Genomic DNA, 10,749 nt, shown 5'->3' on the forward strand with positions numbered 1-10,749 from the left:
GTTGGTGGAGTTGTGAAATGATCCAATCATTCTGGAGAGCAATTAGAAACTACACTCAAAGGGCTATAAAACGATGCGTATCCTTTAACCCAGCAATACCACTTCTAGGGCTGCATCCCAAAGAGATCAAACAAAAGGGAAAAAGACCCACATGTGCAAAAATATTCATAGCAGCTCTTTTTGTGGTGGCAAAGAATTGGAAATTGAAAGGATGCCCATCAATTGGGGAATGGCTGAGCAAGTTGTGGTACATGAATGTAATGGAATACTATTGTGCTATAAGAAATGATGAACAGGCTGACTTCAGAAAAACCTGGAAAGACTTATATGGTCTGATGCTGAGTGAAGTGAGCAGAACCAAGAGGACATTGTACACAATAACAGCCATGTTATGCAATGACTAAGATTGTTAAACTGAACCCTTCTCAGCATTATGAGGATCTAAGACATCTCCAGAGGCCTCGGGATGGAAAATGCTGTCCACATCCAAAGAAAGAACTATGGAAGTCAAATCACTATCACTTATTTTTACCTTCCGTTGAGTTTTGTTTCATCTTTCTGATGGTTCCTCCTATTGGTTTTAATTTTTACTTACAAGTTCACTAATGTGAAAAAATGTTTAATAGGAACGTAAATGTAAAGCCTATATCAGATTGTGCGCCGTCTTGGGGAGGGTGGGGGGGAGGAAGGGGGAGAAAAATTTTCAACTCAAAAGCATATGGAAGTGATTGTTGATAAATCAAAATAAATTAATAAAAAAAAATGAGGCCATTTTCTGGTTCCCTTCTTTCACATATCTTACATCACTCAGGTTTTCCACTACCATCCTCTTTCACCCTGGTCTCACACGAGGAGGTAGCTCTTCTCCTTGTCAAGCAAACCCCTCTACATGCACAAGTGTTCTCATTCTATCCTGACTTCCCCAGCAAAACACCTCCTCTATTATTCTCAATAATCTTCAATTACTTCCTATTTACTGGCTACTTTCTTACTGCCTACAAACATGCCCACGTCTCCTCACCCTCAAAAAACCTTCACTTGTGCCATCCATCACCATTAATTATCATACTATAATTTTCCTTCCCTCTGTAGCAAAACTCCTTGAGAAAACTATCTATGATAGGTATCTCCACTTTCTTTCCTCTCACTTTCTTTTTAACTCTTTACAATCTAGCTTTGTTGAGCTTTTTTTGTAATTCACTAATGATCTAATTGCCAAACCTAAGAGTCTTTTTTCAATCCTCAGTCTTCTTGACTTCTCTTCAGTCTTTGACAGTGCTGATCAATCTCTTCTTGATACTCTCTTCTCTCTAGGTTTTCACGACACTTTTCTATCCTGGTTCTTTTATCAGATCTATTTGTCCAGTCATCCAGTTGAGGAGTCCAGTAGGCAGTTGGAGATGCAAGGCTGGAGGTCAGCAGAAAGATTAGGGCTGGACAAGTAGATCCAAGAGTCAGCTACATAGAGATGGTAATTGCAAACAGGGAAGCTGATCAGGTCAACAAGTAAAATATTATAGAGGGAGAAGAGAAACCAAAGATACAACCTTGAGGAATATCCAAAATTAACGGGAGGGTCCTGGATGAAAATCCAGCAAAGGAGACTGTGAAGCAATGTTTACAATGGTAGAAGAACCAGGAAAGAAAAGTGTCTATGGGACATCTTAAACTCAACATATTCAAAACTGAACTCATAATCCCCACCTCAAACCTTCCCTTCTCCCTAACTTTTCTATTATAGTTGAGGGTACCACCATCCTCCCAGTAACCCACCCTCTAATCAGTGGAGGTATCATCCTCAACTCCTCACTCTCACCCCCTACATCTCTCATATGTGCCCTCCTTTCACACCACTGATCTTCCTAAAAGTGCAGATCTGACTGTGTCACCCTTGCCCCATTCAATAAGTTCCAGGATCATCCTATTACCTTCAGGACACAAATTCTGGTTTGGTCTTTAAGCCCTTTATAACCTGGCTCCTTCCTGTCTTTCCAGTCTTCTTTCACATTACTCCCTCTCCCCCTAAATCCTCTGCAATCTAGTAACACTGGTTTCCTTCCTTTTCTTCCCACAAGACACTCTACTTCCTGACACTGAGCTTTTTCACTGGCTGTCCCTCATGCCTGAAATGGTTTCCCTCTTTATCTCTCTGCCTCTTGGCTTCCTTCAAGTCCCAGCTAAAGTCTTACCTTTTGCAAGAAGGCTTTCCCAGGGGGCAGCTAAGTGGTACAGTGAACAGAGCTCTAGCCTTGGAGTCAGGAGCACCTGAGTCCAAATCAGGCCTCAGACACTTGACACTTACTAGCTGTGTGACCCTGGGCAAGTCACTTAACCCCAACTGCCTCACTAAAAAGCAAAAAAAAAAAAAAGCCTTTCCTAGTACCCCTTGATTTTAGTGCCTTCCCTCTGAGACTACCTTTAATCTATCCTGTGTATATCTAGTTTGTACGCAGTAATTTGCATGTTGTTTCCCCCATTAGGCTGTGAGCTCCTTGAGAGCAGGCACTGTTTTTTGCCTTTCTTTGTATTCCTAGAACTTGGCACAATGCCTGCCGCATAGTAGGCACTTAATAAATGCTTGTTAACTAAGTCTGAGAGAGGATAAATAATGTGCCCAATGTTGAAGAAAAAAGATATTAATACTAACATGGTATTCCAATATTGCTTGTACTCTAACTGTTTGTAGACTCTGGTCTGCCAGGAATAGTTTTATTTAACTTAATGTTGATCTATATCCAACCCATTTCTAGCTTGGAGAAAGATGTCCAAACTGGTGTAGTCCCTTATGCCCTCTAACATATCTCTCACAAAAGGTCCAAGAAAATTTTTGATTAACATTTAATCATAATATGTAAAAATAGAGCCCAGAGTTAACATTTAGATTAGCTGAGCAACCATATTACATACCATTCCTCTGAATAACTACTATTAAAACAAGGGGACCTCCTTCCTATCTTAACCCCTTCTCAGAGAAGGGTGGGTGCTAGCAAGTAAATCACTACAAGTGGACAGGTAAAGAAGGGAAGGCCCTAATATCTTGTCACTAACCAAATCTCTTGTCCAGATCCATCATTCACCTTTCCAAAAGGGTTTTTCCCAGGAGTCTGGAAAGGGCTTTAGAATAAAATACTAGTATTTTCAGTTTTACTAAAAAGGAGATTTTAAATATGCTTCTACACCAGGATCAAAAAGCCAGTGTTTAAAACAATATTTGAACTCAGGCCTTAATGATTCCAAGTCTACCATTCCAGTGTCACCTGGCTGCCTTTATGTTCCTACCAAAGTCCTTCCTCCTTACCTTGTATTTAGTGTTTATTCTATATATACTTATATTATGTACAAAATGTTTCCCCTGATACAACATGTTTTATTTCATGCTTGTGTTTGTATCCCTGCACCCAGCACAGTCTCTACCACATAGATATTTGTTAGACTTACTGGATACATATTGTATAATGCTGTTAGAATAAATAAACTCTTTCAGATCAGGGACTATTTTTGCTTCTGGCACTACATGGACAATGCCTACCACAGTTCTTTGCACACAGTAGGCATCTCATAAACTTTTTGTACTTGCTTCCAAGCCTGTCCATTTGTAAAATAGGGATGATATTACCTGTATGTAGAACATATGTCACAGAAAGTGTTTTGCAAGTTTTTGTAAAGCACCCCATGAATTCAGCTATTACTCCTTGAAATTTCTGCAGCTTCATTATACTTTTACGGAGGTGAAGTAGGTCCAGGCATAGATGCAGTACTAGTTTGTCCAATTATACTTTTGGTTTTATTTCCAATTGCTTTTTCTCACAATGCTTACCAGACATACTACAGTGGTGTTTTCAAGATGGCATCTGATAGCTAAGGACCATCATTTTTCTAAGGCACCTACAGTAGGTGCCTTCCCTTTCTCTCCTCTTAATCCCTTACAATCTGGCTTCTGACCTTAGCATTCCACCAAAAAGTCCTTTCTCCAATGTTACTAACCTGTCAGCTGCTAAATCCAAAGTCCTTTTCACAATCCTCATTCTCCTTGACCTCTCCGCAGCCTTTGACACTGTTGATAACTCTCTCCTCCTATAGGTTTTCTGGGCTACCATTCTTTCCTGCCTACCTGATCAAGGTTCCTCCTCTGTCTCCTCTGCTGGAACCTCCTTCAAATCATGCCTTCTAATCATAGTTGTCCTTCAGGGTTCTGGCCTGGGCTCTCTTCTCTTCTACACTACTTCACTTGGTGATCTCAACAGCTCCCATGGATTTAATTACCATCTCTATAGCCATGATTCTCAAATCTACTTACCGTATCCCAATCTCTCTCTTAGACTCCAATATCACATCTCCAACTGCCTTTTAGATATCTCAAATTGGAAATTCAAAAGACATCTTACAACTCAATATGTCTACATCAGAACTCCCATCCCAGTCTCATCACTATTTCTCACCCCCTATATCCTATCTGTTACCAAGGCCTGTCGATTTCATCCTTGCAACATCTTTTGAATACATCCCCCTTTGTCCTCTGACAATGCCATTCCTCTAGTGCAGGCTCTCATCACCTCACACTGCAATGGCCTGCTTTGGAGAAGGGAGGGGGTATCTGCCTATCTCAAGTCTCTCTACATTCCAATGCATGCTGCATTCAGTCACTAAAGTGATTTTCCTAAAGTACAGGTCTGCTCAATAAACTCCAGTGGCTCCCTATTTCCACCAGGATCAAATACAAAATGCTCTATTTTGCATTCAAAGCCCTTCATAATCTAGCCCTCTCCTACCTTTCCAGACATCTTACACCTTATTCCCTAACATACACCCTTTGATTTAGTGACACTGTCCTCTCCCATGAACAAGACATTCCATCTCTTGGCTCTAGGCATTTTCTCTGGCTGTCCCCTGTGCCTGGAACTTTCTCTCCTCTGCTCTAACAACTCCCTGGCTTCCTTTAAGTCCCAATCAAAATCTCACCTTCTACAGGAAGCCTTCCTTAACCCCTCTTAATTCCAATGCCTTTCCTCCACTAATTATTTCCTATTTATCCTACATATAGTTTGCTTTGTATGTATGTTTCCATGTTGTCTCCCTCATTACATCGTGAGGTCCTGGAAGGAAGAGACTGTCTTTTGCTTCTTTTTGTATCCCTAGTGCTTAGCACAAAAGCCAGGCACATAATCAATGTTTATTAACTGACTGAGGAATAGTTTGTTTTTTCCTAAATGCACCATTATAATTTCTGAACACTACTAATGCTTATTTTATACTGTTCTATCAGTTAGTTAGCTGCACATGACCTTTCACCAGTTGTTCCTACTGACCTAGGACTCTCAGAAGAGCTTGGTGTGATCTACAGAGATTGTCTGGTAGAGGAGAAAGAATGGATTTCAGTGGTACTTTTCACAACTATGTATTAATTCTCTCCCTATCTTTTCAGAGGTACAGGGCTATGCATGTGGAGCACTGCATATTTTCAAGCTAGAGTGATGTGTTGGTTTTTATTCTTTGTTATAAAGAAGGACTTTCTAGGTGGGGGTAGGAAGCATTACACTGGGAAATCAAGTGATACAAAAACGGGACCTAAAAAACAAGAATTCTCCCCCTAGCCAAAGAAGGAAAAACACTAATCAAAGACAAAAGACAATTTTGAATGATGGATAAGTATCATCCACCTACACCTTAATCTAGACCTCAGAGTTCAATGTCTCTAATTTTACATGAGGAAATTGAGGCCTGGAGAGGTTAAGTCACTTACCCCAAGTCACATAGGCCATAAGCACCAGAAGCAATGTTTGAACCAAGATCTTCGGATTCCAGAGGATCCACTGCCCCTCTAACTAAAAATGTTTGGCACTAATAAAGTCAGCGTATACAGAACGAGAGAAACAAAATCACTGTAGCAAGTATTGCTAATAGAAGCCTGATATCAAGAATTCATAGGAAATTTACTAAAAAATAAAAGACCAAAAGCTATAATCAGATAAGCAGTAAAAGAAATAGAAAATTTTCAACAAGAACTACAAATTATTAACGACTATAAGAAAACACACACCAAATTATTAAGAGAAATACAAATTACAAGAACTGAGATTTCATCTCAGACTCGGGAAACTGGTAAAGATAAGAAAAAAAAGGAAATTATGCTAGAGGAACAGTGGAAAAATAGACCTGGTAATACACAGTTGGTGAGGCTATGAATTGCTCTAACCAATTTGGAAAACGTTTTGGAATTATTCAAGAAAAAACTGTCTAAATTAACATCTTTTGACACAGAAATGTCTTTATTGGGTACACACATCAAGGAAGACAAAGACTGAAAAGTTCCATAATATATCAAAATATTCATAGCAGTACCCAAGATGTGGAAACAAAGTAGATGTCTACAACTGGGGGAATACATGAACAAACTGTGGAATATGAACTGAAATATCTTTATGTAGTAAGAAACGATGAATTAGGAATTCAGAGAAACATACCAAAAAGAAGTAGATCTCTAGGCAACTATTAACCAATTTTGGTCTCAGAAAACAAATAATGAAATATGCCTATCTTCTCTTGGCAAAAAAGGTGTGTTGAACATTGCAGCATTGTCCAAAGGAGTCACTGTAGAGGTTGTTATTCTGGCGGGGTGGGGACATCCGGAAATGACTATGATGTAGGTTAACAAGTATTTACCAATACTTGATACCTACTATGTGCCAAGTACTGTGCTAAGTGCTGGGGATACAGAAAAGGATAAGAGACAGTACCTGCACTCAAGTTCACTATCCAACAACATATAAGCAACTATGGACAAACAAGATACAGACAGGATAAACTGGAGATAATCAACAGAGGGAAGGCACCGGAATTCAGGGGGATCAGGAAATGCTTCCTGTAAAAGGTAGGATTTTAGCTGGTACTTGAAGGAAGCCAGGGAGATCAGGGGGGAATTTCAGGGAGGACAGCCAGTGAAAACACTTGGGAATCAATAGACAGATTGCCTTGTGTAAGGAAGAGCAAGGAGGCCCGTGTCACAGGATCACTGAGTATACGGCACTGAGTCTGGTATAAGAAGACTGTAAGGGCAGGAGTCATGCTATGAAAGGTTCCGAATACTAAACAGTGGGTTTTATGTTTGATAGTGGGGTGTGTGTGTGTGTGACAGAAAGAGAAAAAGAGAAAGAGAAAGAGAGAAAGAGAGAGAGAGAGAGAGAGAGAGAGAGAGAGAGAGAGAGAGAGAGAGAGAGAGAAACATGGTCAGTCTTACATTTTTAGCTAGATCAATTTGACAGCTAAGGGGAGGACAGACTGGAGGGGGGAAAGATTTGAGGCAGCCAGACCAACCAGCAGGATATAGCAGTAGTCCTAGAATGAAGTGATTAAAGGATTAGAGTTAGAGGAATTTTAAAGATTATCTGGTCCAACCCTGACATTTTAGAGACAGAATGAAACACTGGTTTCTACAGCCTCTGTAAGTCACCGTGGTCCTCCCACAGATGTCACTTATAATGACAGTCCACCATCCCATGCACCATGAACCATGGCAATGGTTCTACATCTCACTCTTATGTTCCTTCACAACTTAGTGCCCATACCCTGTTGTTCCAATGACTTATTTACCTTTATCAATCAGCTATAGAAGACCCTATTATTTATCAATATCTAACACCCCTAGCCTGTCTATTTCAGAAGACAACATGGTAAAACTGGCTCCAAGACAGAGGACTAAGTTCACACCCCAACTCTGATGTTTATTGCTTGTCTGACATTGGCAAGTCATCTGTCCCCTCCCCATAGCAACAATTTTCTTAATCAGGGACATGGACTAGATGGCCTCTGAATTTCCTTCCAACTCTCTCCATCCATGATCCCACACCTTTTCTATTAAAAAGGACACAAATAATTTAATCTGTCACAAATGTTTTCCTATAAGTCACTTCCAAACAATCATCAAATAAACCGTAAACTGGGTAGCATTTGAAGAACCTCTTATTACAAACACTAGAATCCCTTGGATAAATTTTTTTTAATTATTTTTTGGCCTCCTAATTTCTTTATGTAATGTTAAACCTAAGTTTCTGTCCTACGTGGAAATGTTTCTCCACCTCACCAGTTTTCTTTATTCTCCATGAGACACTGATGTGAAAGACTTGGCCTATTCTCATCATTCTGTACTGGGCATCCACTCCACATCTAAGTTTTATTTAAAATCATGTGTGGGCTGGGGTCCACATGTGTTCTGTATTCAACTGGATTGCAGGTTCTTTGTGGTCATTCAAGATAAGAGTGTGGTATGATAATCATAATAACCAGTACTTATTTCAATAATCTATTAGTGGTGAATATTTCCCAAAATAATCTGTTCATTGTGAATATGTCTAGTCAGTACTGTGACTTTTTACAGCTTGCAATGCTTTTTACATATTATCTCATTTGATCCTTTACTACAACCCTGTGGAATAGGTGCTATCATTATTCCCATTCTGCAAATGAGGAAACTGAGACAGAGATAGGTTAGGAGATGCTCAGGGTCACATCACTAGTAAATGTCTGAGGCAGGGACTCAAATCTTTCTGATTCCAAGTGCAGCACTCTATCCACACCCAGCTGCCTCCCTAAGACTCCAGTTAGAAAAATCTGGGTCCAAATCTAGTCTCAGACATGGACTGTTCAACCTTGGGGAAGCCATTACCCTTCATGGATGTGGGTTTCAAAGAGCTGGACTCAATGACTTCTTAGGTCTCTTCCAGCTCTACGTCTATGACTCTACACACTATTACTATCCTATACAATATCTGGTACCCAACAAAACAGTCACAGGTTAGAATGAGTTCACAATCTCATGTTTGCAGTTTGTGTTTGGAGCAGTTTGCTGCTCCTTATTTTCTACATTTTCACCAGCTCTATCCAAAACAATCTAGTAGGTGTGAATATTTCTAGTCAGTCCTAAGATTTTACTGAGAAGTTTCCCAATCAGGAGTTCCTTACAGAACTGAATAAATGTTCCATATTGGTTACAGTTCTGCAGGAGTTTCAAAAAAGAAGATTCTATGAGAGGTAAATGGTAAAGTAAAACTATAGAGTTCAAGTGTTCAGAACAAAACTTACTGAAAGCTCCATATGTCAGATAACTAGCTCACTATCATGCTCATGGGAGGGGCTTAATAAATGCTTGGAATCTGAAAGATAAACAAATAGGATCTTGAATTCTACTTGTGTTTATTATTTGGGTCATGGGGGAAAGGTCTGAGAAACAGCTAGATTGCCTAGCAGACGAGGTTGGGACTTGGAGTCCGTAAGAACTGGGTTCAAATCCTATCTACGACCAGCAGTTTGTCCCTGAGCAAGCCACTTAACTTCTCTGTGACTCAATTTCCTAATCTGTAAAATGGGGACAATCATAGAGCACCTACCTCACCAGGTTATGAGGATTAAATGAGTTAACTTATTTAAATCGCTTTGCAAACTCCAGAGCACTATATAAATGCTATTATTAGCTTGTTATTTGAGAGATCACGACTTGCAATCACAAAAACCGCCAAGTCAAAAAGTTAATTTCCTTTGAAGAAAGAAATCATAAAAGTCATTCACTATGCTGTCTATATCAATAATGTCAACATTAAAACTCCCCCCCACACACACGCCTAAGGTTAACTAGAAAACAAACTTAGAAACTAGCCACGAGGTGGGAATGCCAGCACAGCTCCGAGAAAGTGGGCCCCTCCTAGGGTTCCTATCCTTTCTAAACTGTAGGGGGCTTTCACCCTCGGTGACAACGGAAGTAGTTTAGTTTTCACCAGCCAACACAGGAAGGAATGTCAAAATACAATGACACTTGCTGAGATAACCCGAACAGGGCTAAGCGACGTGAGGGGGCGTCACACGAGACTAAACCTGCCCACGTGAGAGCCTGGCGCCCACCCCCACCCGATGCCCCAACCATCTGCGCTAGCCCAGGTCCCGATGGGCCCTCACAGAGTGACACATGACAAGGGCCAGGAAAAACCACCACGTCTTTAAATTGGGATAGCATCCAAAACCTTTGCTCGCCTCCCCCCGGCCCGGGATTCCCCACTCCCCTTCTCCCAGCACGATTTGCCGGCCCCCCTGGCCCAGCGCCGGCGCCCACACACGTGTTAGCCCGACACCGCCCCGCCGGGTCCCACGTGCGCTTGACCCAACACACTCCCCACGTGTGGGCGCCCCACGGGCCTTCGCGGTCGCCGGGGTCACCGCGTGACCCTCGGGTCCCGGGAGGGGGGAAGGAAGGAAAGGGCAAAGTCCGGGGTGTGGAAGTCCCCCGGACAGCAGAAGTACCCACGCTCCTCCTCCCTAACCTCCCACCCTCTTTCCCCCTCCCCAAAACCCCAGGGCTGGGGGCGACGGCCCCTTTAAGACGCGGCCCTGTAGCCGCCCGCGGAGGGGGGTGCAGTGCGGCCTACGCCACCCAGGCCGCCTGCCCACGCCTAGCGGACTCACCTTCGGCCGCCGGGCCCCGCCGCCGCAGCCGCCGTGGCGGCGGAGGGGGGGCAGTGAGCGGAGTGCGGGCGGGGGCCGAGGGGGGGGTCGCCCCGCCGATGGTGGCGCCGCCGCTCGCTCGCTGGGGCCGCGGCTCGGTGACTACGCTGGGCGCGGACGCTCCTCGCTCCCTCGCTCAGCGGCTCCTGGGACCCCAAGATGGCGGCGGTGCTGAGGCGGCTGCGGGCGCTGGGCCGGCGGCGGCGGCGGCCACTTTCACTCACTGAGAGGAGCGGAGCAGGGACACGGGGAGCCATGGCGGGG

At 42.7% G+C, this 10,749-nt stretch overlaps 1 protein-coding gene across 1 annotated transcript in view; it reads right to left on the minus strand.

The window, feature by feature from the left end:
* Nucleotides 1–10,533, minus strand: part of INO80 (INO80 complex ATPase subunit) — a 117,636-nt gene extending 107,103 nt beyond the window's left edge. The window contains exon 1 of the mRNA XM_021009233.2: nt 10,447–10,533. The gene's annotated coding sequence lies outside the window, so the exon portion shown is untranslated. The remainder of the gene's footprint in view (nt 1–10,446) is intronic.
* Nucleotides 10,534–10,749: the final 216 nt, after the last annotated feature.

This window comes from Phascolarctos cinereus, unplaced genomic scaffold (genome assembly GCF_003287225.1).
Source record: "Phascolarctos cinereus isolate Bilbo 61053 unplaced genomic scaffold, phaCin_HiC Scaffold_3;HRSCAF=262, whole genome shotgun sequence".
NCBI lineage: Eukaryota > Metazoa > Chordata > Mammalia > Diprotodontia > Phascolarctidae > Phascolarctos > Phascolarctos cinereus.